This window comes from Arachis ipaensis, chromosome B6, assembly GCF_059453495.1.
Source record: "Arachis ipaensis isolate K30076 ecotype BB chromosome B6, ASM5945349v1, whole genome shotgun sequence".
In the NCBI taxonomy this organism is placed as follows: Eukaryota; Viridiplantae; Streptophyta; class Magnoliopsida; order Fabales; family Fabaceae; genus Arachis; species Arachis ipaensis.
In genome coordinates, this window is record NC_142441.1 from 65,962,561 (window position 1) to 65,985,000 (window position 22,440).

At 44.5% G+C, this 22,440-nt stretch overlaps 68 non-coding genes and 1 pseudogene across 68 annotated transcripts in view; all 69 read left to right on the forward strand.

The window, feature by feature from the left end:
- Positions 1-92: 92 nt before the first annotated feature.
- On the forward strand, positions 93-211 carry LOC148557879 (5S ribosomal RNA). Its single transcript, XR_015887775.1, has one exon. It is a non-coding gene; the product is annotated as a 5S ribosomal RNA (ribosomal RNA).
- A 193-nt stretch (positions 212-404) lies between these two features.
- LOC148557880 (5S ribosomal RNA) lies at positions 405-523 on the forward strand. Its single transcript, XR_015888611.1, has one exon. It is a non-coding gene; the product is annotated as a 5S ribosomal RNA (ribosomal RNA).
- A 201-nt stretch (positions 524-724) lies between these two features.
- Positions 725-843, forward strand: LOC148557881 (5S ribosomal RNA). Its single transcript, XR_015890963.1, has one exon. It is a non-coding gene; the product is annotated as a 5S ribosomal RNA (ribosomal RNA).
- Positions 844-1,052: 209 nt separating this feature from the next.
- LOC148557882 (5S ribosomal RNA) lies at positions 1,053-1,171 on the forward strand. Its single transcript, XR_015890363.1, has one exon. It is a non-coding gene; the product is annotated as a 5S ribosomal RNA (ribosomal RNA).
- Positions 1,172-1,356: 185 nt separating this feature from the next.
- Positions 1,357-1,475, forward strand: LOC148557883 (5S ribosomal RNA). The gene has a single exon (XR_015890974.1). It is a non-coding gene; the product is annotated as a 5S ribosomal RNA (ribosomal RNA).
- Positions 1,476-1,690: 215 nt separating this feature from the next.
- Positions 1,691-1,809, forward strand: LOC148557884 (5S ribosomal RNA). Its single transcript, XR_015887885.1, has one exon. It is a non-coding gene; the product is annotated as a 5S ribosomal RNA (ribosomal RNA).
- A 193-nt stretch (positions 1,810-2,002) lies between these two features.
- On the forward strand, positions 2,003-2,121 carry LOC148557885 (5S ribosomal RNA). Its single transcript, XR_015888675.1, has one exon. It is a non-coding gene; the product is annotated as a 5S ribosomal RNA (ribosomal RNA).
- Positions 2,122-2,357: 236 nt separating this feature from the next.
- Positions 2,358-2,476, forward strand: LOC148557886 (5S ribosomal RNA). The gene has a single exon (XR_015890091.1). It is a non-coding gene; the product is annotated as a 5S ribosomal RNA (ribosomal RNA).
- A 195-nt stretch (positions 2,477-2,671) lies between these two features.
- On the forward strand, positions 2,672-2,790 carry LOC148557887 (5S ribosomal RNA). The gene has a single exon (XR_015888727.1). It is a non-coding gene; the product is annotated as a 5S ribosomal RNA (ribosomal RNA).
- Positions 2,791-3,016: 226 nt separating this feature from the next.
- LOC148557888 (5S ribosomal RNA) lies at positions 3,017-3,135 on the forward strand. Its single transcript, XR_015889369.1, has one exon. It is a non-coding gene; the product is annotated as a 5S ribosomal RNA (ribosomal RNA).
- A 220-nt stretch (positions 3,136-3,355) lies between these two features.
- On the forward strand, positions 3,356-3,474 carry LOC148557889 (5S ribosomal RNA). Its single transcript, XR_015887995.1, has one exon. It is a non-coding gene; the product is annotated as a 5S ribosomal RNA (ribosomal RNA).
- A 235-nt stretch (positions 3,475-3,709) lies between these two features.
- LOC148557890 (5S ribosomal RNA) lies at positions 3,710-3,828 on the forward strand. Its single transcript, XR_015890985.1, has one exon. It is a non-coding gene; the product is annotated as a 5S ribosomal RNA (ribosomal RNA).
- Positions 3,829-4,055: 227 nt separating this feature from the next.
- LOC148557891 (5S ribosomal RNA) lies at positions 4,056-4,174 on the forward strand. The gene has a single exon (XR_015888897.1). It is a non-coding gene; the product is annotated as a 5S ribosomal RNA (ribosomal RNA).
- Positions 4,175-4,370: 196 nt separating this feature from the next.
- On the forward strand, positions 4,371-4,489 carry LOC148557892 (5S ribosomal RNA). The gene has a single exon (XR_015890996.1). It is a non-coding gene; the product is annotated as a 5S ribosomal RNA (ribosomal RNA).
- A 198-nt stretch (positions 4,490-4,687) lies between these two features.
- On the forward strand, positions 4,688-4,806 carry LOC148557893 (5S ribosomal RNA). The gene has a single exon (XR_015889027.1). It is a non-coding gene; the product is annotated as a 5S ribosomal RNA (ribosomal RNA).
- Positions 4,807-4,999: 193 nt separating this feature from the next.
- LOC148557894 (5S ribosomal RNA) lies at positions 5,000-5,118 on the forward strand. The gene has a single exon (XR_015891008.1). It is a non-coding gene; the product is annotated as a 5S ribosomal RNA (ribosomal RNA).
- A 213-nt stretch (positions 5,119-5,331) lies between these two features.
- LOC148557895 (5S ribosomal RNA) lies at positions 5,332-5,450 on the forward strand. The gene has a single exon (XR_015888105.1). It is a non-coding gene; the product is annotated as a 5S ribosomal RNA (ribosomal RNA).
- A 193-nt stretch (positions 5,451-5,643) lies between these two features.
- On the forward strand, positions 5,644-5,762 carry LOC148557896 (5S ribosomal RNA). The gene has a single exon (XR_015888612.1). It is a non-coding gene; the product is annotated as a 5S ribosomal RNA (ribosomal RNA).
- Positions 5,763-5,962: 200 nt separating this feature from the next.
- LOC148557897 (5S ribosomal RNA) lies at positions 5,963-6,081 on the forward strand. Its single transcript, XR_015891019.1, has one exon. It is a non-coding gene; the product is annotated as a 5S ribosomal RNA (ribosomal RNA).
- A 212-nt stretch (positions 6,082-6,293) lies between these two features.
- On the forward strand, positions 6,294-6,412 carry LOC148557898 (5S ribosomal RNA). The gene has a single exon (XR_015890364.1). It is a non-coding gene; the product is annotated as a 5S ribosomal RNA (ribosomal RNA).
- Positions 6,413-6,597: 185 nt separating this feature from the next.
- On the forward strand, positions 6,598-6,716 carry LOC148557899 (5S ribosomal RNA). Its single transcript, XR_015891030.1, has one exon. It is a non-coding gene; the product is annotated as a 5S ribosomal RNA (ribosomal RNA).
- A 223-nt stretch (positions 6,717-6,939) lies between these two features.
- On the forward strand, positions 6,940-7,058 carry LOC148557900 (5S ribosomal RNA). The gene has a single exon (XR_015888216.1). It is a non-coding gene; the product is annotated as a 5S ribosomal RNA (ribosomal RNA).
- Positions 7,059-7,250: 192 nt separating this feature from the next.
- LOC148557901 (5S ribosomal RNA) lies at positions 7,251-7,369 on the forward strand. The gene has a single exon (XR_015888613.1). It is a non-coding gene; the product is annotated as a 5S ribosomal RNA (ribosomal RNA).
- A 205-nt stretch (positions 7,370-7,574) lies between these two features.
- Positions 7,575-7,693, forward strand: LOC148557902 (5S ribosomal RNA). The gene has a single exon (XR_015890092.1). It is a non-coding gene; the product is annotated as a 5S ribosomal RNA (ribosomal RNA).
- Positions 7,694-7,889: 196 nt separating this feature from the next.
- On the forward strand, positions 7,890-8,008 carry LOC148557903 (5S ribosomal RNA). The gene has a single exon (XR_015888728.1). It is a non-coding gene; the product is annotated as a 5S ribosomal RNA (ribosomal RNA).
- A 229-nt stretch (positions 8,009-8,237) lies between these two features.
- Positions 8,238-8,356, forward strand: LOC148557904 (5S ribosomal RNA). The gene has a single exon (XR_015889370.1). It is a non-coding gene; the product is annotated as a 5S ribosomal RNA (ribosomal RNA).
- Positions 8,357-8,590: 234 nt separating this feature from the next.
- LOC148557905 (5S ribosomal RNA) lies at positions 8,591-8,709 on the forward strand. Its single transcript, XR_015888327.1, has one exon. It is a non-coding gene; the product is annotated as a 5S ribosomal RNA (ribosomal RNA).
- Positions 8,710-8,950: 241 nt separating this feature from the next.
- Positions 8,951-9,069, forward strand: LOC148557906 (5S ribosomal RNA). Its single transcript, XR_015890012.1, has one exon. It is a non-coding gene; the product is annotated as a 5S ribosomal RNA (ribosomal RNA).
- A 212-nt stretch (positions 9,070-9,281) lies between these two features.
- Positions 9,282-9,400, forward strand: LOC148557907 (5S ribosomal RNA). The gene has a single exon (XR_015889992.1). It is a non-coding gene; the product is annotated as a 5S ribosomal RNA (ribosomal RNA).
- A 239-nt stretch (positions 9,401-9,639) lies between these two features.
- Positions 9,640-9,758, forward strand: LOC148557908 (5S ribosomal RNA). The gene has a single exon (XR_015891042.1). It is a non-coding gene; the product is annotated as a 5S ribosomal RNA (ribosomal RNA).
- A 195-nt stretch (positions 9,759-9,953) lies between these two features.
- Positions 9,954-10,072, forward strand: LOC148557909 (5S ribosomal RNA). Its single transcript, XR_015890093.1, has one exon. It is a non-coding gene; the product is annotated as a 5S ribosomal RNA (ribosomal RNA).
- A 196-nt stretch (positions 10,073-10,268) lies between these two features.
- LOC148557910 (5S ribosomal RNA) lies at positions 10,269-10,387 on the forward strand. The gene has a single exon (XR_015888534.1). It is a non-coding gene; the product is annotated as a 5S ribosomal RNA (ribosomal RNA).
- Positions 10,388-10,599: 212 nt separating this feature from the next.
- LOC148557911 (5S ribosomal RNA) lies at positions 10,600-10,718 on the forward strand. Its single transcript, XR_015888423.1, has one exon. It is a non-coding gene; the product is annotated as a 5S ribosomal RNA (ribosomal RNA).
- A 208-nt stretch (positions 10,719-10,926) lies between these two features.
- LOC148557912 (5S ribosomal RNA) lies at positions 10,927-11,045 on the forward strand. Its single transcript, XR_015888453.1, has one exon. It is a non-coding gene; the product is annotated as a 5S ribosomal RNA (ribosomal RNA).
- A 204-nt stretch (positions 11,046-11,249) lies between these two features.
- LOC148557913 (5S ribosomal RNA) lies at positions 11,250-11,368 on the forward strand. Its single transcript, XR_015891053.1, has one exon. It is a non-coding gene; the product is annotated as a 5S ribosomal RNA (ribosomal RNA).
- A 230-nt stretch (positions 11,369-11,598) lies between these two features.
- LOC148557914 (5S ribosomal RNA) lies at positions 11,599-11,717 on the forward strand. The gene has a single exon (XR_015888464.1). It is a non-coding gene; the product is annotated as a 5S ribosomal RNA (ribosomal RNA).
- Positions 11,718-11,910: 193 nt separating this feature from the next.
- LOC148557915 (5S ribosomal RNA) lies at positions 11,911-12,029 on the forward strand. Its single transcript, XR_015891064.1, has one exon. It is a non-coding gene; the product is annotated as a 5S ribosomal RNA (ribosomal RNA).
- A 235-nt stretch (positions 12,030-12,264) lies between these two features.
- On the forward strand, positions 12,265-12,383 carry LOC148557916 (5S ribosomal RNA). Its single transcript, XR_015888475.1, has one exon. It is a non-coding gene; the product is annotated as a 5S ribosomal RNA (ribosomal RNA).
- A 192-nt stretch (positions 12,384-12,575) lies between these two features.
- Positions 12,576-12,694, forward strand: LOC148557917 (5S ribosomal RNA). The gene has a single exon (XR_015891075.1). It is a non-coding gene; the product is annotated as a 5S ribosomal RNA (ribosomal RNA).
- A 195-nt stretch (positions 12,695-12,889) lies between these two features.
- On the forward strand, positions 12,890-13,007 carry LOC148557918 (5S ribosomal RNA; annotated as a pseudogene).
- A 122-nt stretch (positions 13,008-13,129) lies between these two features.
- LOC148557919 (5S ribosomal RNA) lies at positions 13,130-13,248 on the forward strand. Its single transcript, XR_015888535.1, has one exon. It is a non-coding gene; the product is annotated as a 5S ribosomal RNA (ribosomal RNA).
- A 217-nt stretch (positions 13,249-13,465) lies between these two features.
- Positions 13,466-13,584, forward strand: LOC148557920 (5S ribosomal RNA). The gene has a single exon (XR_015888486.1). It is a non-coding gene; the product is annotated as a 5S ribosomal RNA (ribosomal RNA).
- A 209-nt stretch (positions 13,585-13,793) lies between these two features.
- On the forward strand, positions 13,794-13,912 carry LOC148557921 (5S ribosomal RNA). Its single transcript, XR_015888497.1, has one exon. It is a non-coding gene; the product is annotated as a 5S ribosomal RNA (ribosomal RNA).
- Positions 13,913-14,123: 211 nt separating this feature from the next.
- On the forward strand, positions 14,124-14,242 carry LOC148557922 (5S ribosomal RNA). The gene has a single exon (XR_015891086.1). It is a non-coding gene; the product is annotated as a 5S ribosomal RNA (ribosomal RNA).
- Positions 14,243-14,490: 248 nt separating this feature from the next.
- LOC148557923 (5S ribosomal RNA) lies at positions 14,491-14,609 on the forward strand. The gene has a single exon (XR_015888508.1). It is a non-coding gene; the product is annotated as a 5S ribosomal RNA (ribosomal RNA).
- A 193-nt stretch (positions 14,610-14,802) lies between these two features.
- LOC148557924 (5S ribosomal RNA) lies at positions 14,803-14,921 on the forward strand. The gene has a single exon (XR_015891097.1). It is a non-coding gene; the product is annotated as a 5S ribosomal RNA (ribosomal RNA).
- Positions 14,922-15,159: 238 nt separating this feature from the next.
- Positions 15,160-15,278, forward strand: LOC148557925 (5S ribosomal RNA). Its single transcript, XR_015888519.1, has one exon. It is a non-coding gene; the product is annotated as a 5S ribosomal RNA (ribosomal RNA).
- A 193-nt stretch (positions 15,279-15,471) lies between these two features.
- On the forward strand, positions 15,472-15,590 carry LOC148557926 (5S ribosomal RNA). Its single transcript, XR_015891108.1, has one exon. It is a non-coding gene; the product is annotated as a 5S ribosomal RNA (ribosomal RNA).
- A 195-nt stretch (positions 15,591-15,785) lies between these two features.
- On the forward strand, positions 15,786-15,904 carry LOC148557927 (5S ribosomal RNA). Its single transcript, XR_015890094.1, has one exon. It is a non-coding gene; the product is annotated as a 5S ribosomal RNA (ribosomal RNA).
- A 194-nt stretch (positions 15,905-16,098) lies between these two features.
- On the forward strand, positions 16,099-16,217 carry LOC148557928 (5S ribosomal RNA). The gene has a single exon (XR_015888536.1). It is a non-coding gene; the product is annotated as a 5S ribosomal RNA (ribosomal RNA).
- Positions 16,218-16,430: 213 nt separating this feature from the next.
- On the forward strand, positions 16,431-16,549 carry LOC148557929 (5S ribosomal RNA). Its single transcript, XR_015888530.1, has one exon. It is a non-coding gene; the product is annotated as a 5S ribosomal RNA (ribosomal RNA).
- Positions 16,550-16,753: 204 nt separating this feature from the next.
- On the forward strand, positions 16,754-16,872 carry LOC148557930 (5S ribosomal RNA). The gene has a single exon (XR_015888541.1). It is a non-coding gene; the product is annotated as a 5S ribosomal RNA (ribosomal RNA).
- A 200-nt stretch (positions 16,873-17,072) lies between these two features.
- On the forward strand, positions 17,073-17,191 carry LOC148557931 (5S ribosomal RNA). The gene has a single exon (XR_015891120.1). It is a non-coding gene; the product is annotated as a 5S ribosomal RNA (ribosomal RNA).
- A 224-nt stretch (positions 17,192-17,415) lies between these two features.
- Positions 17,416-17,534, forward strand: LOC148557932 (5S ribosomal RNA). Its single transcript, XR_015889427.1, has one exon. It is a non-coding gene; the product is annotated as a 5S ribosomal RNA (ribosomal RNA).
- Positions 17,535-17,727: 193 nt separating this feature from the next.
- LOC148557933 (5S ribosomal RNA) lies at positions 17,728-17,846 on the forward strand. Its single transcript, XR_015891131.1, has one exon. It is a non-coding gene; the product is annotated as a 5S ribosomal RNA (ribosomal RNA).
- Positions 17,847-18,086: 240 nt separating this feature from the next.
- Positions 18,087-18,205, forward strand: LOC148557934 (5S ribosomal RNA). The gene has a single exon (XR_015888552.1). It is a non-coding gene; the product is annotated as a 5S ribosomal RNA (ribosomal RNA).
- Positions 18,206-18,398: 193 nt separating this feature from the next.
- LOC148557935 (5S ribosomal RNA) lies at positions 18,399-18,517 on the forward strand. The gene has a single exon (XR_015891142.1). It is a non-coding gene; the product is annotated as a 5S ribosomal RNA (ribosomal RNA).
- Positions 18,518-18,712: 195 nt separating this feature from the next.
- LOC148557936 (5S ribosomal RNA) lies at positions 18,713-18,831 on the forward strand. The gene has a single exon (XR_015890096.1). It is a non-coding gene; the product is annotated as a 5S ribosomal RNA (ribosomal RNA).
- A 193-nt stretch (positions 18,832-19,024) lies between these two features.
- LOC148557937 (5S ribosomal RNA) lies at positions 19,025-19,143 on the forward strand. The gene has a single exon (XR_015888537.1). It is a non-coding gene; the product is annotated as a 5S ribosomal RNA (ribosomal RNA).
- Positions 19,144-19,373: 230 nt separating this feature from the next.
- Positions 19,374-19,492, forward strand: LOC148557938 (5S ribosomal RNA). The gene has a single exon (XR_015888563.1). It is a non-coding gene; the product is annotated as a 5S ribosomal RNA (ribosomal RNA).
- Positions 19,493-19,700: 208 nt separating this feature from the next.
- LOC148557939 (5S ribosomal RNA) lies at positions 19,701-19,819 on the forward strand. Its single transcript, XR_015888732.1, has one exon. It is a non-coding gene; the product is annotated as a 5S ribosomal RNA (ribosomal RNA).
- Positions 19,820-20,050: 231 nt separating this feature from the next.
- LOC148557940 (5S ribosomal RNA) lies at positions 20,051-20,169 on the forward strand. Its single transcript, XR_015888763.1, has one exon. It is a non-coding gene; the product is annotated as a 5S ribosomal RNA (ribosomal RNA).
- Positions 20,170-20,407: 238 nt separating this feature from the next.
- LOC148557941 (5S ribosomal RNA) lies at positions 20,408-20,526 on the forward strand. The gene has a single exon (XR_015888614.1). It is a non-coding gene; the product is annotated as a 5S ribosomal RNA (ribosomal RNA).
- A 225-nt stretch (positions 20,527-20,751) lies between these two features.
- LOC148557942 (5S ribosomal RNA) lies at positions 20,752-20,870 on the forward strand. Its single transcript, XR_015888748.1, has one exon. It is a non-coding gene; the product is annotated as a 5S ribosomal RNA (ribosomal RNA).
- Positions 20,871-21,075: 205 nt separating this feature from the next.
- On the forward strand, positions 21,076-21,194 carry LOC148557943 (5S ribosomal RNA). Its single transcript, XR_015889265.1, has one exon. It is a non-coding gene; the product is annotated as a 5S ribosomal RNA (ribosomal RNA).
- Positions 21,195-21,387: 193 nt separating this feature from the next.
- LOC148557944 (5S ribosomal RNA) lies at positions 21,388-21,509 on the forward strand. The gene has a single exon (XR_015890799.1). It is a non-coding gene; the product is annotated as a 5S ribosomal RNA (ribosomal RNA).
- A 190-nt stretch (positions 21,510-21,699) lies between these two features.
- Positions 21,700-21,817, forward strand: LOC148557945 (5S ribosomal RNA). The gene has a single exon (XR_015890822.1). It is a non-coding gene; the product is annotated as a 5S ribosomal RNA (ribosomal RNA).
- Positions 21,818-22,026: 209 nt separating this feature from the next.
- LOC148557946 (5S ribosomal RNA) lies at positions 22,027-22,145 on the forward strand. Its single transcript, XR_015888615.1, has one exon. It is a non-coding gene; the product is annotated as a 5S ribosomal RNA (ribosomal RNA).
- Positions 22,146-22,373: 228 nt separating this feature from the next.
- Positions 22,374-22,440, forward strand: part of LOC148557947 (5S ribosomal RNA) — a 119-nt gene continuing 52 nt past the window's right edge. Inside the window, exon 1 of the ribosomal RNA XR_015889798.1 lies at positions 22,374-22,440. This exon is cut by the window's right edge and continues 52 nt beyond it. This is a non-coding gene — a ribosomal RNA (5S ribosomal RNA).

Below are 22,440 nucleotides of genomic sequence, written 5' to 3' on the forward strand. Positions count from 1 at the left end.
GGCAAGCTCGCACGGGCCCCGCAGGGATTCGCAGCTCGACTTACCCTACGTCGCAAGACACGCATATGATAATTATGTGCGCATATTATAATAGGTGCGATCATACCAGCACTAATGCACCGGATCCCATCAGAACTCCGCAGTTAAGCGTGCTTGGGCGGGAGTAGTACTAGGATGGGTGACCTCCTGGGAAGTCCTCGTGTTGCACCTCTTTTTTTTTTTTTTTTTTTTTTACGTCGTGCTTACCCTCGTTCTTTAAACGGCGCTATCTTGCACAGTTTAGTTAAAGCGAGTCTCAATGACCTGATTTTAGGCAAGCTCCCACGGGCCCCGCAAGGATTTGCAACTCGACTTACCCTACGTCGCGAGACATGCATATGATAATTATGTGCGCATATTTTAATAGGTGCGATCATACCAGCACTAATGCACCGGATCCCATCAGAACTCCGTAGTTAAGCGTGCTTGGGCGAGAGTAGTACTAGGATGGGTGACCTCCTGGGAAGTCCTCGTGTTGCACCTCTTTTTTTTTTTTTTTTTTTTTTTTTTTTTTACGTCGTGCTTACCCTTGTTCTTTAAACGGCGCTATCTTGAATAGTTTAGCTAAAGCGAGTCTCAATGACCTCATTTTAGGCAAGCTCGCACGGGCCCCGCAGGGATTCGCAGCTCGACTTACCCTACGTCGCAAGACATGCATATGATAATTATGTGCGCATATTATAAAAGGTGCGATCATACCAGCACTAATGCACCGGATCCCATCAGAACTCCGCAGTTAAGCGTGCTTGGGCGAGAGTAGTACTAGGATGGGTGACCTCCTGGGAAGTCCTCGTGTTGCACCTCTTTTTTTTTTTTTTTTTTTTTTTTTTTTTTTTTTTTTTACGTCGTGCCTACGCTCGTTCTTTAAACGGCACTATCTTGAATAGTTTAGCTAAAGCGAGTCTCAATGACCTCATTTTAGGCAAGCTCGCACGGGCCCCGCAGGGATTCGCAGCTCGACTTACCCTACGTCGCAAGACATGCATATGATAATTATGTGCGCATATTATAAAAGGTGCGATCATACCAGCACTAATGCACCGGATCCCATCAGAACTCCGCAGTTAAGCATGCTTGGGCGAGAGTAGTACTAGGATGGGTGACCTCCTGGGAAGTCCTTGTGTTGCACCTCTTTTTTTTTTTTTTACGTCGTGCCTACCCTCGTTCTTTAAACGGCACTATCTTGAATAGTTTAGCTAAAGCGAGTCTCAATGACCTCATTTTAGGCAAGCTCGCACGGGCCCCGCAGGGATTCGCAGCTCGACTTACCCTACGTCGCAAGACATGCATATGATAATTATGTGCGCATATTTTAATAGGTGCGATCATACCAGCACTAATGCACCGGATCCCATCAGAACTCCGCAGTTAAGCGTGCTTGGGCGAGAGTAGTACTAGGATGGGTGACCTCCTGGGAAGTCCTCGTGTTGCACCTCTTTTTTTTTTTTTTTTTTTTTTTTTTTTTTTTTTTTTTTTTTTTACGTCGTGCTTACCCTCGTTCTTTAAACGGCGCTATCTTGAATAGTTTAGCTAAAGCGAGTCTCAATGACCTCATTTTAGGCAAGCTCGCACGGGCCCCGCAGGGATTCGCAGCTCGACTTACCCTACGTCGCAAGACACGCATATGATAATTATGTGCGCATATTATAATAGGTGCGATCATACCAGCACTAATGCACCGGATCCCATCAGAACTCCGCAGTTAAGCGTGCTTGGGCGGGAGTAGTACTAGGATGGGTGACCTCCTGGGAAGTCCTCGTGTTGCACCTCTTTTTTTTTTTTTTTTTTTTTTACGTCGTGCTTACCCTCGTTCTTTAAACGGCGCTATCTTGCACAGTTTAGTTAAAGCGAGTCTCAATGACCTGATTTTAGGCAAGCTCCCACGGGCCCCGCAAGGATTTGCAACTCGACTTACCCTACGTCGCGAGACATGCATATGATAATTATGTGCGCATATTTTAATAGGTGCGATCATACCAGCACTAATGCACCGGATCCCATCAGAACTCCGTAGTTAAGCGTGCTTGGGCGAGAGTAGTACTAGGATGGGTGACCTCCTGGGAAGTCCTCGTGTTGCACCTTTTTTTTTTTTTTTTTTTTTTTTTTTTTTTTTTTTTTTTTTTTTTTTTTTTTTTTTTTTTTTTTTTACGTCGTGCTTACCCTTGTTCTTTAAACGGCGCTATCTTGAATAGTTTAGCTAAAGCGAGTCTCAATGACCTGATTTTAGGCAAGCTCCCACAGGCCCCGCAGGGATTCGCAGCTCGACTTACCCTACGTCGCGAGACATGCATACGATAATTTTGTGCGCATATTTTAATAGGTGCGATCATACCAGCACTAATTCACCGGATCCCATCAGAACTCCGCAGTTAAGCGTGCTTGGGCGAGAGTAGTACTAGGATGGGTGACCTCCTGGGAAGTCCTCGAGTTGCACCTCTTTTTTTTTTTTTTTTTTTTTTTTACGTCGTGCTTGCCCTCGTTCTTTAAACGGCGCTATCTTGAATAGTTTAGCTAAAGCGAGTCTCAATGACCTCATTTTAGGCAAGTTCGCACGGGCCCCGCAGGGTTTCGCAACTCGACTTACCCTACGTCGCGAGACATGCATATGATAATTATGTGCGCATATTTTAATAGGTGCGATCATACCAGCACTAATGCACCGGATCCCATCAGAACTCCGCAGTTAAGCGTGCTTGGGCGAGATTAGTACTTGGATGGGTGACCTCCTGGGAAGTCCTCGTGTTGCACCTCTTTTTTTTTTTTTTTTTTTTTTTTTTTTTTTTTTTTTTTTTTTTTTTTTTTTTTTACGTCGTGCTTACCCTCGTTCTTTAAACGGCGCTATCTTGAATAGTTTAGCTAAAGCGAGTCTCAATGACCTCATTTTAGGCAAGCTCGCACGGGCCCCGCAGGGATTCGCAGCTCGACTTACCCTACGTCGCAAGACACGCATATGATAATTATGTGCGCATATTATAATAGGTGCGATCATACCAGCACTAATGCACCGGATCCCATCAGAACTCCGCAGTTAAGCGTGCTTGGGCGGGAGTAGTACTAGGATGGGTGATCTCCTGGGAAGTCCTCGTGTTGCACCTCTTTTTTTTTTTTTTTTTTTTTTTTTTTTTTTTTTTTTTTTTTTTTTTTTACGTCGTGCTTACCCTCGTTCTTTAAACGGCGCTATCTTGAATAGTTTAGCTAAAGCGAGTCTCAATGACCTCATTTTAGGCAAGCTCGCACGGGCCCCGCAGGGATTCGCAGCTCGACTTACCCTACGTCGCAAGACACGCATATGATAATTATGTGCGCATATTATAATAGGTGCGATCATACCAGCACTAATGCACCGGATCCCATCAGAACTCCGCAGTTAAGCGTGCTTGGGCGGGAGTAGTACTAGGATGGGTGACCTCCTGGGAAGTCCTCGTGTTGCACCTCTTTTTTTTTTTTTTTTTTTTTTTTTTTTTTTTTTTTTTTTTTTTTTTTTTTTTTTTTTTTTTTTACGTTGTGCCTACGCTCGTTCTTTAAACGGCACTATCTTGAATAGTTTAGCTAAAGCGAGTCTCAATGACCTCATTTTAGGCAAGCTCGCACGGGTCCCGCAGGGATTCGCAGCTCGACTTACCCTACGTCGCAAGACATGCATATGATAATTATGTGCGCATATTATAATAGGTGCGATCATACCAGCACTAATGCACCGGATCCCATCAGAACTCCGCAGTTAAGCGTGCTTGGGCGAGAGTAGTACTAGGATGGGTGACCTCCTGGGAAGTCCTCGTGTTGCACCTCTTTTTTTTTTTTTTTTTTTTTTTTTTTTTTTTTTTTTTTTTTTTTTTTTTTTTTTTACGTTGTGCCTACGCTCGTTCTTTAAACGGCACTATCTTGAATAGTTTAGCTAAAGCGAGTCTCAATGACCTCATTTTAGGCAAGCTCGCACGGGTCCCGCAGGGATTCGCAGCTCGACTTACCCTACGTCGCAAGACATGCATATGATAATTATGTGCGCATATTATAATAGGTGCGATCATACCAGCACTAATGCACCGGATCCCATCAGAACTCCGCAGTTAAGCGTGCTTGGGCGAGAGTAGTACTAGGATGGGTGACCTCCTGGGAAGTCCTTGTGTTGCACCTCTTTTTTTTTTTTTTTTTTTTTTTTTACGTCGTGCCTACCCTCGTTCTTTAAACGGCACTATCTTGAATAGTTTAGCTAAAGCGAGTCTCAATGACCTCATTTTAGGCAAGCTCGCACGGGCCCCGCAGGGATTCGCAGCTCGACTTACCCTACGTCGCAAGACATGCATATGATAATTATGTGCGCATATTATAATAGGTGCGATCATACCAGCACTAATGCACCGGATCCCATCAGAACTCCGCAGTTAAGCGTGCTTGGGCGAGAGTAGTACTAGGATGGGTGACCTCCTGGGAAGTCCTCGTGTTGCACCTCTTTTTTTTTTTTTTTTTTTTTTTTTTTACGTCGTGCTTACCCTCGTTCTTTAAACGGCGCTATCTTGCACAGTTTTGTTAAAGCGAGTCTCAATGACCTGATTTTAGGCAAGCTCCCACGGGCCCCGCAGGGATTTGCAACTCGACTTACCCTACGTCGCGAGACATGCATATGATAATTTTGTGCGCATATTTTAATAGGTGCGATCATACCAGCACTAATTCACCGGATCCCATCAGAACTCCGCAGTTAAGCGTGCTTGGGCGAGAGTAGTACTAGGATGGGTGACCTCCTGGGAAGTCCTCGTGTTGCACCTCTTTTTTTTTTTTTTTTTTTTTTACGTCGTGCTTGCCCTCGTTCTTTAAACGGCGCTATCTTGAATAGTTTAGCTAAAGCGAGTCTCAATGACCTCATTTTAGGCAAGTTCGCACGGGCCCCGCAGGGTTTCGCAACTCGACTTACCCTACGTCGCGAGACATGCATATGATAATTATGTGCGCATATTTTAATAGGTGCGATCATACCAGCACTAATGCACCGGATCCCATCAGAACTCCGCAGTTAAGCGTGCTTGGGCGAGAGTAGTACTAGGATGGGTGACCTCCTGGGAAGTCCTCGTGTTGCACCTCTTTTTTTTTTTTTTTTTTTTTTTTTTTTTTTTTTTTTTTTTTACGTCGTGCTTACCCTCGTTCTTTAAACGGCGCTATCTTGAATAGTTTAGCTAAAGCGAGTCTCAATGACCTCATTTTAGGCAAGCTCGCACGGGCCCCGCAGGGATTCGCAGCTCGACTTACCCTACGTCGCAAGACACGCATATGATAATTATGTGCGCATATTATAATAGGTGCGATCATACCAGCACTAATGCACCGGATCCCATCAGAACTCCGCAGTTAAGCGTGCTTGGGCGGGAGTAGTACTAGGATGGGTGACCTCCTGGGAAGTCCTCGTGTTGCACCTCTTTTTTTTTTTTTTTTTTTTTTACGTCGTGCTTACCCTCGTTCTTTAAACGGCGCTATCTTGCACAGTTTAGTTAAAGCGAGTCTCAATGACCTGATTTTAGGCAAGCTCCCACGGGCCCCGCAAGGATTTGCAACTCGACTTACCCTACGTCGCGAGACATGCATATGATAATTATGTGCGCATATTTTAATAGGTGCGATCATACCAGCACTAATGCACCGGATCCCATCAGAACTCCGTAGTTAAGCGTGCTTGGGCGAGAGTAGTACTAGGATGGGTGACCTCCTGGGAAGTCCTCGTGTTGCACCTCTTTTTTTTTTTTTTTTTTTTTTTTTTTTTACGTCGTGCTTACCCTTGTTCTTTAAACGGCGCTATCTTGAATAGTTTAGCTAAAGCGAGTCTCAATGACCTCATTTTAGGCAAGCTCGCACGGGCCCCGCAGGGATTCGCAGCTCGACTTACCCTACGTCGCAAGACATGCATATGATAATTATGTGCGCATATTATAAAAGGTGCGATCATACCAGCACTAATGCACCGGATCCCATCAGAACTCCGCAGTTAAGCGTGCTTGGGCGAGAGTAGTACTAGGATGGGTGACCTCCTGGGAAGTCCTCGTGTTGCACCTCTTTTTTTTTTTTTTTTTTTTTTTTTTTTTTTTTTTTTTTTTACGTCGTGCCTACGCTCGTTCTTTAAACGGCACTATCTTGAATAGTTTAGCTAAAGCGAGTCTCAATGACCTCATTTTAGGCAAGCTCGCACGGGCCCCGCAGGGATTCGCAGCTCGACTTACCCTACGTCGCAAGACATGCATATGATAATTATGTGCGCATATTATAAAAGGTGCGATCATACCAGCACTAATGCACCGGATCCCATCAGAACTCCGCAGTTAAGCATGCTTGGGCGAGAGTAGTACTAGGATGGGTGACCTCCTGGGAAGTCCTTGTGTTGCACCTCTTTTTTTTTTTTTTACGTCGTGCCTACCCTCGTTCTTTAAACGGCACTATCTTGAATAGTTTAGCTAAAGCGAGTCTCAATGACCTCATTTTAGGCAAGCTCGCACGGGCCCCGCAGGGATTCGCAGCTCGACTTACCCTACGTCGCAAGACATGCATATGATAATTATGTGCGCATATTTTAATAGGTGCGATCATACCAGCACTAATGCACCGGATCCCATCAGAACTCCGCAGTTAAGCGTGCTTGGGCGAGAGTAGTACTAGGATGGGTGACCTCCTGGGAAGTCCTCGTGTTGCACCTCTTTTTTTTTTTTTTTTTTTTTTTTTTTTTTTTTTTTTTTTTTTTTTTTTTTTACGTCGTGCTTACCCTCGTTCTTTAAACGGCGCTATCTTGAATAGTTTAGCTAAAGCGAGTCTCAATGACCTCATTTTAGGCAAGCTCGCACGGGCCCCGCAGGGATTCGCAGCTCGACTTACCCTACGTCGCAAGACACGCATATGATAATTATGTGCGCATATTATAATAGGTGCGATCATACCAGCACTAATGCACCGGATCCCATCAGAACTCCGCAGTTAAGCGTGCTTGGGCGGGAGTAGTACTAGGATGGGTGACCTCCTGGGAAGTCCTCGTGTTGCACCTCTTTTTTTTTTTTTTTTTTTTTACGTCGTGCTTACCCTCGTTCTTTAAACGGCGCTATCTTGCACAGTTTAGTTAAAGCGAGTCTCAATGACCTGATTTTAGGCAAGCTCCCACGGGCCCCGCAAGGATTTGCAACTCGACTTACCCTACGTCGCGAGACATGCATATGATAATTATGTGCGCATATTTTAATAGGTGCGATCATACCAGCACTAATGCACCGGATCCCATCAGAACTCCGTAGTTAAGCGTGCTTGGGCGAGAGTAGTACTAGGATGGGTGACCTCCTGGGAAGTCCTCGTGTTGCACCTCTTTTTTTTTTTTTTTTTTTTTTTTTTTTTTTTTTACGTCGTGCTTACCCTTGTTCTTTAAACGGCGCTATCTTGAATAGTTTAGCTAAAGCGAGTCTCAATGACCTGATTTTAGGCAAGCTCCCACAGGCCCCGCAGGGATTCGCAGCTCGACTTACCCTACGTCGCGAGACATGCATACGATAATTTTGTGCGCATATTTTAATAGGTGCGATCATACCAGCACTAATTCACCGGATCCCATCAGAACTCCGCAGTTAAGCGTGCTTGGGCGAGAGTAGTACTAGGATGGGTGACCTCCTGGGAAGTCCTCGAGTTGCACCTCTTTTTTTTTTTTTTTTTTTTTTTTTACGTCGTGCTTGCCCTCGTTCTTTAAACGGCGCTATCTTGAATAGTTTAGCTAAAGCGAGTCTCAATGACCTCATTTTAGGCAAGTTCGCACGGGCCCCGCAGGGTTTCGCAACTCGACTTACCCTACGTCGCGAGACATGCATATGATAATTATGTGCGCATATTTTAATAGGTGCGATCATACCAGCACTAATGCACCGGATCCCATCAGAACTCCGCAGTTAAGCGTGCTTGGGCGAGATTAGTACTTGGATGGGTGACCTCCTGGGAAGTCCTCGTGTTGCACCTCTTTTTTTTTTTTTTTTTTTTTTTTTTTTTTTTTTTTTTTTTTTTTTTTTTTTTTTTTTACGTCGTGCTTACCCTCGTTCTTTAAACGGCGCTATCTTGAATAGTTTAGCTAAAGCGAGTCTCAATGACCTCATTTTAGGCAAGCTCGCACGGGCCCCGCAGGGATTCGCAGCTCGACTTACCCTACGTCGCAAGACACGCATATGATAATTATGTGCGCATATTATAATAGGTGCGATCATACCAGCACTAATGCACCGGATCCCATCAGAACTCCGCAGTTAAGCGTGCTTGGGCGGGAGTAGTACTAGGATGGGTGATCTCCTGGGAAGTCCTCGTGTTGCACCTCTTTTTTTTTTTTTTTTTTTTTTTTTTTTTTTTTTTTTTTTTTTTTTTTTTTTTTTTTTTTTTTACGTCGTGCTTACCCTCGTTCTTTAAACGGCGCTATCTTGAATAGTTTAGCTAAAGCGAGTCTCAATGACCTCATTTTAGGCAAGCTCGCACGGGCCCCGCAGGGATTCGCAGCTCGACTTACCCTACGTCGCAAGACACGCATATGATAATTATGTGCGCATATTATAATAGGTGCGATCATACCAGCACTAATGCACCGGATCCCATCAGAACTCCGCAGTTAAGCGTGCTTGGGCGGGAGTAGTACTAGGATGGGTGACCTCCTGGGAAGTCCTCGTGTTGCACCTCTTTTTTTTTTTTTTTTTTTTTTTTTTTTTTTTTTTTTTTTTTTTTTTTTTTTTTTTTTTTTTTTTTTTTTACGTCGTGCTTACCCTCGTTCTATAAACGGCGCTATCTTGCACAGTTTAGTTAAAGCGAGTCTCAATGACCTGATTTTAGGCAAGCTCGCACGGGCCCCGCAGGGATTTGCAACTCGACTTACCCTACGTCGCGAGACATGCATATGATAATTATGTGCGCATATTATAATAGGTGCGATCATACCAGCACTAATGCACCGGATCCCATCAGAACTCCGCAGTTAAGCGTGCTTGGGCGAGAGTAGTACTAGGATGGGTGACCTCCTGGGAAGTCCTCGTGTTACACCTCTTTTTTTTTTTTTTTTTTTTTTTTTTTTTTTTTTTTTTTTTACGTCGTGCTTACCCTCGTTCTTTAAACGGCGCTATCTTGAATAGTTTAGCTAAAGCGAGTCTCAATGACCTGATTTTAGGCAAGCTCCCACAGGCCCCGCAGGGATTCGCAGCTCGACTTACCCTACGTCGCAAGACATGCATATGATAATTATGTGCGCATATTATAATAGGTGCGATCATACCAGCACTAATGCACCGGATCCCATCAGAACTCCGCAGTTAAGCGTGCTTGGGCGAGAGTAGTACTAGGATAGGTGACCTCCTGGGAAGTCCTCGTGTTGCACCTCTTTTTTTTTTTTTTTTTTTTTTTTTTTTTTTTTTTTTTTTTTTTTTTTTTTTTTTTTTTTTTTTTTTTACGTCGTGCTTACCCTCGTTCTTTAAACGGCGCTATCTTGAATAGTTTAGCTAAAGCGAGTCTCAATGACCTCATTTTAGGCAAGCTCGCACGGGCCCCGCAGGGATTCGCAGCTCGACTTACCCTACGTCGCAAGACACGCATATGATAATTATGTGCGCATATTTTAATAGGTGCGATCATACCAGCACTAATGCACCGGATCCCATCAGAACTCCGCAGTTAAGCGTGCTTGGGCGAGAGTAGTACTAGGATGGGTGACCTCCTGGGAAGTCCTCGTGTTGCACCTCTTTTTTTTTTTTTTTTTTTTTTTTACGTCGTGCTTACCCTCGTTCTTTAAACGGCGCTATCTTGCACAGTTTTGTTAAAGCGAGTCTCAATGACCTGACTTTAGGCAAGCTCCCACGGGCCCCGCAGGGATTTGCAACTCGACTTACCCTACGTCGCGAGACATGCATACGATAATTTTGTGCGCATATTTTAATAGGTGCGATCATACCAGCACTAATTCACCGGATCCCATCAGAACTCCGCAGTTAAGCGTGCTTGGGCGAGAGTAGTACTAGGATGGGTGACCTCCTGGGAAGTCCTCGAGTTGCACCTCTTTTTTTTTTTTTTTTTTTTTTTTTACGTCGTGCTTGCCCTCGTTCTTTAAACGGCGCTATCTTGAATAGTTTAGCTAAAGCGAGTCTCAATGACCTCATTTTAGGCAAGTTCGCACGGGCCCCGCAGGGTTTCGCAACTCGACTTACCCTACGTCGCGAGACATGCATATGATAATTATGTGCGCATATTTTAATAGGTGCGATCATACCAGCACTAATGCACCGGATCCCATCAGAACTCCGCAGTTAAGCGTGCTTGGGCGAGAGTAGTACTTGGATGGGTGACCTCCTGGGAAGTCCTCGTGTTGCACCTCTTTTTTTTTTTTTTTTTTTTTTTTTTTTTTTTTTTTTTTTTACGTCGTGCTTACCCTCGTTCTTTAAACGGCGCTATCTTGAATAGTTTAGCTAAAGCGAGTCTCAATGACCTCATTTTAGGCAAGCTCGCACGGGCCCCGCAGGGATTCGCAGCTCGACTTACCCTACGTCGCAAGACACGCATATGATAATTATGTGCGCATATTATAATAGGTGCGATCATACCAGCACTAATGCACCGGATCCCATCAGAACTCCGCAGTTAAGCGTGCTTGGGCGGGAGTAGTACTAGGATGGGTGACCTCCTGGGAAGTCCTCGTGTTGCACCTCTTTTTTTTTTTTTTTTTTTTTTTTTTTTTTTTTTTTTACGTCGTGCTTACCCTCGTTCTTTAAACGGCGCTATCTTGAATAGTTTAGCTAAAGCGAGTCTCAATGACCTCATTTTAGGCAAGCTCGCACGGGCCCCGCAGGGATTCGCAGCTCGACCTACCCTACGTCGCAAGACACGCATATGATAATTATGTGCGCATATTATAATAGGTGCGATCATACCAGCACTAATGCACCGGATCCCATCAGAACTCCGCAGTTAAGCGTGCTTGGGCGGGAGTAGTACTAGGATGGGTGACCTCCTGGGAAGTCCTCGTGTTGCACCTCTTTTTTTTTTTTTTTTTTTTTTTTTTTTTTTTTACGTCGTGCTTACCCTCGTTCTTTAAACGGCGCTATCTTGCACAGTTTAGTTAAAGCGAGTCTCAATGACCTGATTTTAGGCAAGCTCGCACGGGCCCCGCAGGGATTTGCAACTCGACTTACCCTACGTCGCGAGACATGCATATGATAATTATGTGCGCATATTATAATAGGTGCGATCATACCAGCACTAATGCACCGGATCCCATCAGAACTCCGCAGTTAAGCGTGCTTGGGCGAGAGTAGTACTAGGATGGGTGACCTCCTGGGAAGTCCTCGTGTTGCACCTCTTTTTTTTTTTTTTTTTTTTTTTTTTTTTTTTTTTTTTTTTTTTTTTTTTTTTTTTTTTACGTCGTGCCTACGCTCGTTCTTTAAACGGCACTATCTTGAATAGTTTAGCTAAAGCGAGTCTCAATGACCTCATTTTAGGCAAGCTCGCACGGGCCCCGCAGGGATTCGCAGCTCGACTTACCCTACGTCGCAAGACATGCATATGATAATTATGTGCGCATATTATAATAGGTGCGATCATACCAGCACTAATGCACCGGATCCCATCAGAACTCCGCAGTTAAGCGTGCTTGGGCGGGAGTAGTACTAGGATGGGTGACCTCCTGGGAAGTCCTCGTGTTGCACCTCTTTTTTTTTTTTTTTTTTTTTTACGTCGTGCTTACCCTCGTTCTTTAAACGGCGCTATCTTGAATAGTTTAGCTAAAGCGAGTCTCAATGAGCTCATTTTAGGCAAGCTCGCACGGGCCCCGCAGGGATTCGCAGCTCGACTTACCCTACGTCGCAAGACACGCATATGATAATTATGTGCGCATATTTTAATAGGTGCGATCATACCAGCACTAATGCACCGGATCCCATCAGAACTCCGCAGTTAAGCGTGCTTGGGCGAGAGTAGTACTAGGATGGGTGACCTCCTGGGAAGTCCTCGTGTTGCACCTCTTTTTTTTTTTTTTTTTTTTTTTTTTTTTTTTTTTTTTTTTTTTTTTTTTTTTTTTTTTTTTTTACGTCGTGCCTACGCTCGTTCTTTAAACGGCACTATCTTGAATAGTTTAGCTAAAGCGAGTCTCAATGACCTCATTTTAGGCAAGCTCGCACGGGCCCCGCAGGGATTCGCAGCTCGACTTACCCTACGTCGCAAGACATGCATATGATAATTATGTGCGCATATTATAATAGGTGCGATCATACCAGCACTAATGCACCGGATCCCATCAGAACTCCGCAGTTAAGCGTGCTTGGGCGGGAGTAGTACTAGGATGGGTGACCTCCTGGGAAGTCCTCGTGTTGCACCTCTTTTTTTTTTTTTTTTTTTTTACGTCGTGCTTACCCTCGTTCTTTAAACGGCACTATCTTGAATAGTTTAGCTAAAGCGAGTCTCAATGACCTCATTTTAGGCAAGCTCGCACGGGCCCCGCAGGGATTCGCAGCTCGACTTACCCTACGTCGCAAGACACGCATATGATAATTATGTGCGCATATTTTAATAGGTGCGATCATACCAGCACTAATGCACCGGATCCCATCAGAACTCCGCAGTTAAGCGTGCTTGGGCGAGAGTAGTACTAGGATGGGTGACCTCCTGGGAAGTCCTCGTGTTGCACCTCTTTTTTTTTTTTTTTTTTTTTTTTACGTCGTGCTTACCCTCGTTCTTTAAACGGCGCTATCTTGCACAGTTTTGTTAAAGCGAGTCTCAATGACCTGACTTTAGGCAAGCTCCCACGGGCCCCGCAGGGATTTGCAACTCGACTTACCCTACGTCGCGAGACATGCATACGATAATTTTGTGCGCATATTTTAATAGGTGCGATCATACCAGCACTAATTCACCGGATCCCATCAGAACTCCGCAGTTAAGCGTGCTTGGGCGAGAGTAGTACTAGGATGGGTGACCTCCTGGGAAGTCCTCGAGTTGGTTTAGCTAAAGCGAGTCTCAATGACCTCATTTTAGGCAAGTTCGCACGGGCCCCGCAGGGTTTCGCAACTCGACTTACCCTACGTCGCGAGACATGCATATGATAATTATGTGCGCATATTTTAATAGGTGCGATCATACCAGCACTAATGCACCGGATCCCATCAGAACTCCGCAGTTAAGCGTGCTTGGGCGAGAGTAGTACTTGGATGGGTGACCTCCTGGGAAGTCCTCGTGTTGCACCTCTTTTTTTTTTTTTTTTTTTTTTTTTTTTTTTTTTTTTTTTTTTTTTACGTCGTGCTTACCCTCGTTCTTTAAACGGCGCTATCTTGAATAGTTTAGCTAAAGCGAGTCTCAATGACCTCATTTTAGGCAAGCTCGCACGGGCCCCGCAGGGATTCGCAGCTCGACTTACCCTACGTCGCAAGACACGCATATGATAATTATGTGCGCATATTATAATAGGTGCGATCATACCAGCACTAATGCACCGGATCCCATCAGAACTCCGCAGTTAAGCGTGCTTGGGCGGGAGTAGTACTAGGATGGGTGACCTCCTGGGAAGTCCTCGTGTTGCACCTCTTTTTTTTTTTTTTTTTTTTTTTTTTTTTTTTTTTTTTACGTCGTGCTTACCCTCGTTCTTTAAACGGCGCTATCTTGAATAGTTTAGCTAAAGCGAGTCTCAATGACCTCATTTTAGGCAAGCTCGCACGGGCCCCGCAGGGATTCGCAGCTCGACCTACCCTACGTCGCAAGACACGCATATGATAATTATGTGCGCATATTATAATAGGTGCGATCATACCAGCACTAATGCACCGGATCCCATCAGAACTCCGCAGTTAAGCGTGCTTGGGCGGGAGTAGTACTAGGATGGGTGACCTCCTGGGAAGTCCTCGTGTTGCACCTCTTTTTTTTTTTTTTTTTTTTTTTTTTTTTTTTTTTTTTTTACGTCGTGCTTACCCTCGTTCTTTAAACGGCGCTATCTTGCACAGTTTAGTTAAAGCGAGTCTCAATGACCTGATTTTAGGCAAGCTCGCACGGGCCCCGCAGGGATTTGCAACTCGACTTACCCTACGTCGCGAGACATGCATATGATAATTATTTGCGCATATTATAATAGGTGCGATCATACCAGCACTAATGCACCGGATCCCATCAGAACTCCGCAGTTAAGCGTGCTTGGGCGAGAGTAGTACTAGGATGGGTGACCTCCTGGGAAGTCCTCGTGTTGCACCTCTTTTTTTTTTTTTTTTTTTTTTTTTTTTTTTTTTTTTTTTTTTTTTTTTTTTTTTTTTTTTTTTTTTTTTTTTTTTTACGTCGTGCCTACGCTCGTTCTTTAAACGGCACTATCTTGAATAGTTTAGCTAAAGCGAGTCTCAATGACCTCATTTTAGGCAAGCTCGCACGGGCCCCGCAGGGATTCGCAGCTCGACTTACCCTACGTCGCAAGACATGCATATGATAATTATGTGCGCATATTATAATAGGTGCGATCATACCAGCACTAATGCACCGGATCCCATCAGAACTCCGCAGTTAAGCGTGCTTGGGCGGGAGTAGTACTAGGATGGGTGACCTCCTGGGAAGTCCTCGTGTTGCACCTCTTTTTTTTTTTTTTTTTTTTTTACGTCGTGCTTACCCTCGTTCTTTAAACGGCGCTATCTTGAATAGTTTAGCTAAAGCGAGTCTCAATGACCTCATTTTAGGCAAGCTCGCACGGGCCCCGCAGGGATTCGCAGCTCGACTTACCCTACGTCGCAAGACACGCATATGATAATTATGTGCGCATATTTTAATAGGTGCGATCATACCAGCACTAATGCACCGGATCCCATCAGAACTCCGCAGTTAAGCGTGCTTGGGCGAGAGTAGTACTAGGATGGGTGACCTCCTGGGAAGTCCTCGTGTTGCACCTCTTTTTTTTTTTTTTTTTTTTTTTTTTTTTTTTTTTTTTTTTTTTTTTTTTTTTTTTTTTTTTTTTTTACGTCGTGCCTACGCTCGTTCTTTAAACGGCACTATCTTGAATAGTTTAGCTAAAGCGAGTCTCAATGACCTCATTTTAGGCAAGCTCGCACGGGCCCCGCAGGGATTCGCAGCTCGACTTACCCTACGTCGCAAGACATGCATATGATAATTATGTGCGCATATTATAATAGGTGCGATCATACCAGCACTAATGCACCGGATCCCATCAGAACTCCGCAGTTAAGCGTGCTTGGGCGGGAGTAGTACTAGGATGGGTGACCTCCTGGGAAGTCCTCGTGTTGCACCTCTTTTTTTTTTTTTTTTTTTTTTACGTCGTGCTTACCCTCGTTCTTTAAACGGCGCTATCTTGAATAGTTTAGCTAAAGCGAGTCTCAATGACCTCATTTTAGGCAAGCTCGCACGGGCCCCGCAGGGATTCGCAGCTCGACTTACCCTACGTCGCAAGACACGCATATGATAATTATGTGCGCATATTTTAATAGGTGCGATCATACCAGCACTAATGCACCGGATCCCATCAGAACTCCGCAGTTAAGCGTGCTTGGGCGAGAGTAGTACTAGGATGGGTGACCTCCTGGGAAGTCCTCGTGTTGCACCTCTTTTTTTTTTTTTTTTTTTTTTTTACGTCGTGCTTACCCTCGTTCTTTAAACGGCGCTATCTTGCACAGTTTTGTTAAAGCGAGTCTCAATGACCTGACTTTAGGCAAGCTCCCACGGGCCCCGCAGGGATTTGCAACTCGACTTACCCTACGTCGCGAGACATGCATACGATAATTTTGTGCGCATATTTTAATAGGTGCGATCATACCAGCACTAATTCACCGGATCCCATCAGAACTCCGCAGTTAAGCGTGCTTGGGCGAGAGTAGTACTAGGATGGGTGACCTCCTGGGAAGTCCTCGAGTTGCACCTCTTTTTTTTTTTTTTTTTTTTTTTACGTCGTGCTTGCCCTCGTTCTTTAAACGGCGCTATCTTGAATAGTTTAGCTAAAGCGAGTCTCAATGACCTCATTTTAGGCAAGTTCGCACGGGCCCCGCAGGGTTTCGCAACTCGACTTACCCTACGTCGCGAGACATGCATATGATAATTATGTGCGCATATTTTAATAGGTGCGATCATACCAGCACTAATGCACCGGATCCCATCAGAACTCCGCAGTTAAGCGTGCTTGGGCGAGAGTAGTACTTGGATGGGTGACCTCCTGGGAAGTCCTCGTGTTGCACCTCTTTTTTTTTTTTTTTTTTTTTTTTTTTTTTTTTTTTTTTTTTACGTCGTGCTTACCCTCGTTCTTTAAACGGCGCTATCTTGAATAGTTTAGCTAAAGCGAGTCTCAATGACCTCATTTTAGGCAAGCTCGCACGGGCCCCGCAGGGATTCGCAGCTCGACTTACCCTACGTCGCAAGACACGCATATGATAATTATGTGCGCATATTATAATAGGTGCGATCATACCAGCACTAATGCACCGGATCCCATCAGAACTCCGCAGTTAAGCGTGCTTGGGCGGGAGTAGTACTAGGATGGGTGACCTCCTGGGAAGTCCTCGTGTTGCACCTCTTTTTTTTTTTTTTTTTTTTTTTTTTTTTTTTTACGTCGTGCTTACCCTCGTTCTTTAAACGGCGCTATCTTGAATAGTTTAGCTAAAGCGAGTCTCAATGACCTCATTTTAGGCAAGCTCGCACGGGCCCCGCAGGGATTCGCAGCTCGACCTACCCTACGTCGCAAGACACGCATATGATAATTATGTGCGCATATTATAATAGGTGCGATCATACCAGCACTAATGCACCGGATCCCATCAGAACTCCGCAGTTAAGCGTGCTTGGGCGGGAGTAGTACTAGGATGGGTGACCTCCTGGGAAGTCCTCGTGTTGCACCTCTTTTTTTTTTTTTTTTTTTTTTTTTTTTTACGTCGTGCTTACCCTCGTTCTTTAAACGGCGCTATCTTGCACAGTTTAGTTAAAGCGAGTCTCAATGACCTGATTTTAGGCAAGCTCGCACGGGCCCCGCAGGGATTTGCAACTCGACTTACCCTACGTCGCGAGACATGCATATGATAATTATGTGCGCATATTATAATAGGTGCGATCATACCAGCACTAATGCACCGGATCCCATCAGAACTCCGCAGTTAAGCGTGCTTGGGCGAGAGTAGTACTAGGATGGGTGACCTCCTGGGAAGTCCTCGTGTTGCACCTCTTTTTTTTTTTTTTTTTTTTTTTTTTTTTTTTTTTTTTTTTTTTTTTTTTTTTACGTCGTGCCTACGCTCGTTCTTTAAACGGCACTATCTTGAATAGTTTAGCTAAAGCGAGTCTCAATGACCTCATTTTAGGCAAGCTCGCACGGGCCCCGCAGGGATTCGCAGCTCGACTTACCCTACGTCGCAAGACATGCATATGATAATTATGTGCGCATATTATAATAGGTGCGATCATACCAGCACTAATGCACCGGATCCCATCAGAACTCCGCAGGTAAGCGTGCTTGGGCGGGAGTAGTACTAGGATGGGTGACCTCCTGGGAAGTCCTCGTGTTGCACCTCTTTTTTTTTTTTTTTTTTTTTTACGTCGTGCTTACCCTCGTTCTTTAAACGGCGCTATCTTGAATAGTTTAGCTAAAGCGAGTCTCAATGACCTCATTTTAGGCAAGCTCGCACGGGCCCCGCAGGGATTCGCAGCTCGACTTACCCTACGTCGCAAGACACGCATATGATAATTATGTGCGCATATTTTAATAGGTGCGATCATACCAGCACTAATGCACCGGATCCCATCAGAACTCCGCAGTTAAGCGTGCTTGGGCGAGAGTAGTACTAGGATGGGTGACCTCCTGGGAAGTCCTCGTGTTGCACCTCTTTTTTTTTTTTTTTTTTTTTTTTTTTTTTTTTTTTTTTTTTTTTTTTTTTTTTTTTTTTTTTTTTTTTACGTCGTGCCTACGCTCGTTCTTTAAACGGCACTATCTTGAATAGTTTAGCTAAAGCGAGTCTCAATGACCTCATTTTAGGCAAGCTCGCACGGGCCCCGCAGGGATTCGCAGCTCGACTTACCCTACGTCGCAAGACATGCATATGATAATTATGTGCGCATATTATAATAGGTGCGATCATACCAGCACTAATGCACCGGATCCCATCAGAACTCCGCAGTTAAGCGTGCTTGGGCGGGAGTAGTACTAGGATGGGTGACCTCCTGGGAAGTCCTCGTGTTGCACCTCTTTTTTTTTTTTTTTTTTTTTTACGTCGTGCTTACCCTCGTTCTTTAAACGGCGCTATCTTGAATAGTTTAGCTAAAGCGAGTCTCAATGACCTCATTTTAGGCAAGCTCGCACGGGCCCCGCAGGGATTCGCAGCTCGACTTACCCTACGTCGCAAGACACGCATATGATAATTATGTGCGCATATTTTAATAGGTGCGATCATACCAGCACTAATGCACCGGATCCCATCAGAACTCCGCAGTTAAGCGTGCTTGGGCGAGAGTAGTACTAGGATGGGTGACCTCCTGGGAAGTCCTCGTGTTGCACCTCTTTTTTTTTTTTTTTTTTTTTTTTACGTCGTGCTTACCCTCGTTCTTTAAACGGCGCTATCTTGCACAGTTTTGTTAAAGCGAGTCTCAATGACCTGACTTTAGGCAAGCTCCCACGGGCCCCGCAGGGATTTGCAACTCGACTTACCCTACGTCGCGAGACATGCATACGATAATTTTGTGCGCATATTTTAATAGGTGCGATCATACCAGCACTAATTCACCGGATCCCATCAGAACTCCGCAGTTAAGCGTGCTTGGGCGAGAGTAGTACTAGGATGGGTGACCTCCTGGGAAGTCCTCGAGTTGCACCTCTTTTTTTTTTTTTTTTTTTTTTACGTCGTGCTTGCCCTCGTTCTTTAAACGGCGCTATCTTGAATAGTTTAGCTAAAGCGAGTCTCAATGACCTCATTTTAGGCAAGTTCGCACGGGCCCCGCAGGGTTTCGCAACTCGACTTACCCTTCGTCGCGAGACATGCATATGATAATTATGTGCGCATATTTTAATAGGTGCGATCATACCAGCACTAATGCACCGGATCCCATCAGAACTCCGCAGTTAAGCGTGCTTGGGCGAGAGTAGTACTTGGATGGGTGACCTCCTGGGAAGTCCTCGTGTTGCACCTCTTTTTTTTTTTTTTTTTTTTTTTTTTTTTTTTTTTTTTTTTTTTTTTTTTTTTTTTTTTACGTCGTGCTTACCCTCGTTCTTTAAACGGCGCTATCTTGAATAGTTTAGCTAAAGCGAGTCTCAATGACCTCATTTTAGGCAAGCTCGCACGGGCCCCGCAGGGATTCGCAGCTCGACTTACCCTACGTCGCAAGACACGCATATGATAATTATGTGCGTATATTATAATAGGTGCGATCATACCAGCACTAATGCACCGGATCCCATCAGAACTCCGCAGTTAAGCGTGCTTGGGCGGGAGTAGTACTAGGATGGGTGACCTCCTGGGAAGTCCTCGTGTTGCACCTCTTTTTTTTTTTTTTTTTTTTTTTTTTTTTTTTTTTTTACGTCGTGCCTACGCTCGTTCTTTAAACGGCACTATCTTGAATAGTTTAGCTAAAGCGAGTCTCAATGACCTGATTTTAGGCAAGCTCCCACAGGCCCCGCAGGGATTCGCAGCTCGACTTACCCTACGTCGCAAGACATGCATATGATAATTATGTGCGCATATTATAATAGGTGCGATCATACCAGCACTAATGCACCGGATCCCATCAGAACTCCGCAGTTAAGCGTGCTTGGGCGAGAGTAGTACTAGGATGGGTGACCTCCTGGGAAGTCCTCGTGTTGCACTTCTTTTTTTTTTTTTTTTTTTTTTTTTTTTTTTTTTTTTTTTTTTTTTTTTTTTTTTTTTTTACGTCGTGCCTACGCTCGTTCTTTAAACGGCACTATCTTGAATAGTTTAGCTAAAGCGAGTCTCAATGACCTGATTTTAGGCAAGCTCCCACAGGCCCCGCAGGGATTCGCAGCTCGACTTACCCTACGTCGCAAGACATGCATATGATAATTATGTGCGCATATTATAATAGGTGCGATCATACCAGCACTAATGCACCGGATCCCATTAGAACTCCGCAGTTAAGCGTGCTTGGGCGAGAGTAGTACTAGGATGGGTGACCTCCTGGGAAGTCCTCGTGTTGCACCTCTTTTTTTTTTTTTTTTTTTTTTTTTTTTTTTTTTTTTTTTTTTTTTTTTTTTTTTTTTTTTTTTTTTACGTCGTGCCTACGCTCGTTCTTTAAACGGCGCTATCTTGAATAGTTTAGCTAAAGCGAGTCTCAATGACCTCATTTTAGGCAAGCTCGCACGGGCCCCGCAGGGATTCGCAGCTCGACTTACCCTACGTCGCAAGACATGCATATGATAATTATGTGCGCATATTATAATAGGTGCGATCATACCAGCACTAATGCACCGGATCCCATCAGAACTCCGTAGTTAAGCGTGCTTGGGCGAGAGTAGTACTAGGATGGGTGACCTCCTGGGAAGTCCTCGTGTTGCACCTCTTTTTTTTTTTTTTTTTTTTTTTTTTTTTTTTTTTTTTTTTTTTTTTTTTTTTTACGTCGTGCTTGCCCTCGTTCTTTAAACGGCGCTATCTTGAATAGTTTAGCTAAAACGAGTCTCAATGACCTCATTTTAGGCAAGTTCGCACGGGCCCCGCAGGGATTCGCAGCTCGACTTACCCTACGTCGCGAGACATGCATATGATAATTATGTGCGCATATTTTAATAGGTGCGATCATACCAGCACTAATGCACCGGATCCCATCAGAACTCCGCAGTTAAGCGTGCTTGGGCGAGAGTAGTACTAGGATGGGTGACCTCCTGGGAAGTACTCGTGTTGCACCTCTTCTTTTTTTTTTTTTTTTTTTTTTTTTTTTTTTACGTCGTGCTTACCCTCGTTCTTTAAACGGCGCTATCTTGCACAGTTTAGTTAAAGCGAGTCTCAATGACCTGATTTTAGGCAAGCTCCCACGGGCCCCGCAGGGATTTGCAACTCGACTTACCCTACGTCGCGAGACATGCATATGATAATTATGTGCGCATATTTTAATAGGTGCGATCATACCAGCACTAATTCACCGGATCCCATCAGAACTCCGCAGTTAAGCGTGCTTGGGCGAGAGTAGTACTAGGATGGGTGACCTCTTGGGAAGTCCTCGTGTTGCACCTCTTTTTTTTTTTTTTTTTTTTTTACGTCGTGCTTACCCTCGTTCTTTAAACGGCGCTATCTTGAATAGTTTAGCTAAAGCGAGTCTCAATGACCTCATTTTAGGCAAGTTCGCACGGGCCCCGCAGGGATTCGCAGCTCGACTTACCCTACGTCGCGAGACATGCATATGATAATTATGTGCGCATATTTTAATAGGTGCGATCATACCAGCACTAATGCACCGGATCCCATCAGAACTCCGCAGTTAAGCGTGCTTGGGCGAGAGTAGTAGTACTAGGATGGGTGACCTCCTGGGAAGTCCTCGTGTTGCACCTCTTTTTTTTTTTTTTTTTTTACGTCGTGCTTACCCTCGTTCTTTAAACGGCGCTATCTTGAATAGTTTAGCTAAAGCGAGTCTCAATGACCTCATTTTAGGCAAGCTCGCACGGGCCCCGCAGGGATTCGCAGCTCGACTTACCCTACGTCGCAAGACATGCATATGATAATTATGTGCGCATATTATAATAGGTGCGATCATACCAGCACTAATGCACCGGATCCCATCAGAACTCCGCAGTTAAGCGTGCTTGGGCGAAGTAGTACTAGGATGGGTGACCTCCTGGGAAGTCCTCGTGTTGCACCTTTTTTTTTTTTTTTTTTTTTTTTTTTTTTTTTTTTTTTTTACGTCGTGCTTGCCCTCGTTCTTTAAACGGCGCTATCTTGAATAGTTTAGCTAAAGCGAGTCTCAATGACGTTATTTTAGGCAAGCTCGCACGGGCCCGCAGGGATTCGCAGCTCGACTTACCCTACGTCGCAAGACATGCATATGATAATTATGTGCGCATATTTTAATAGGTGCGATCATACCAGCACTAATGCACCGGATCCCATCAGAACTCCGTAGTTAAGCGTGCTTGGGCGAGAGTAGTACTAGGATGGGTGACCTCCTGGGAAGTCCTCGTGTTGCACCTCTTTTTTTTTTTTTTTTTTTTTTTTTTTTTTTTTTTTTTTTTTTTTTTTTTTTTTTTTACGTCGTGCTTACCCTCGTTCTTTAAACGGCGCTATCTTGAATAGTTTAGCTAAAGCGAGTCTCAATGACCTCATTTTAGGCAAGCTCGCACGGGCCCCGCAGGGATTCGCAGCTCGACTTACCCTACGTCGCAAGACATGCATATGATAATTATGTGCGCATATTATAATAGGTGCGTTCATACCAGCACTAATGCACCGGATCCCATCAGAACTCCGCAGTTAAGCGTGCTTGGGC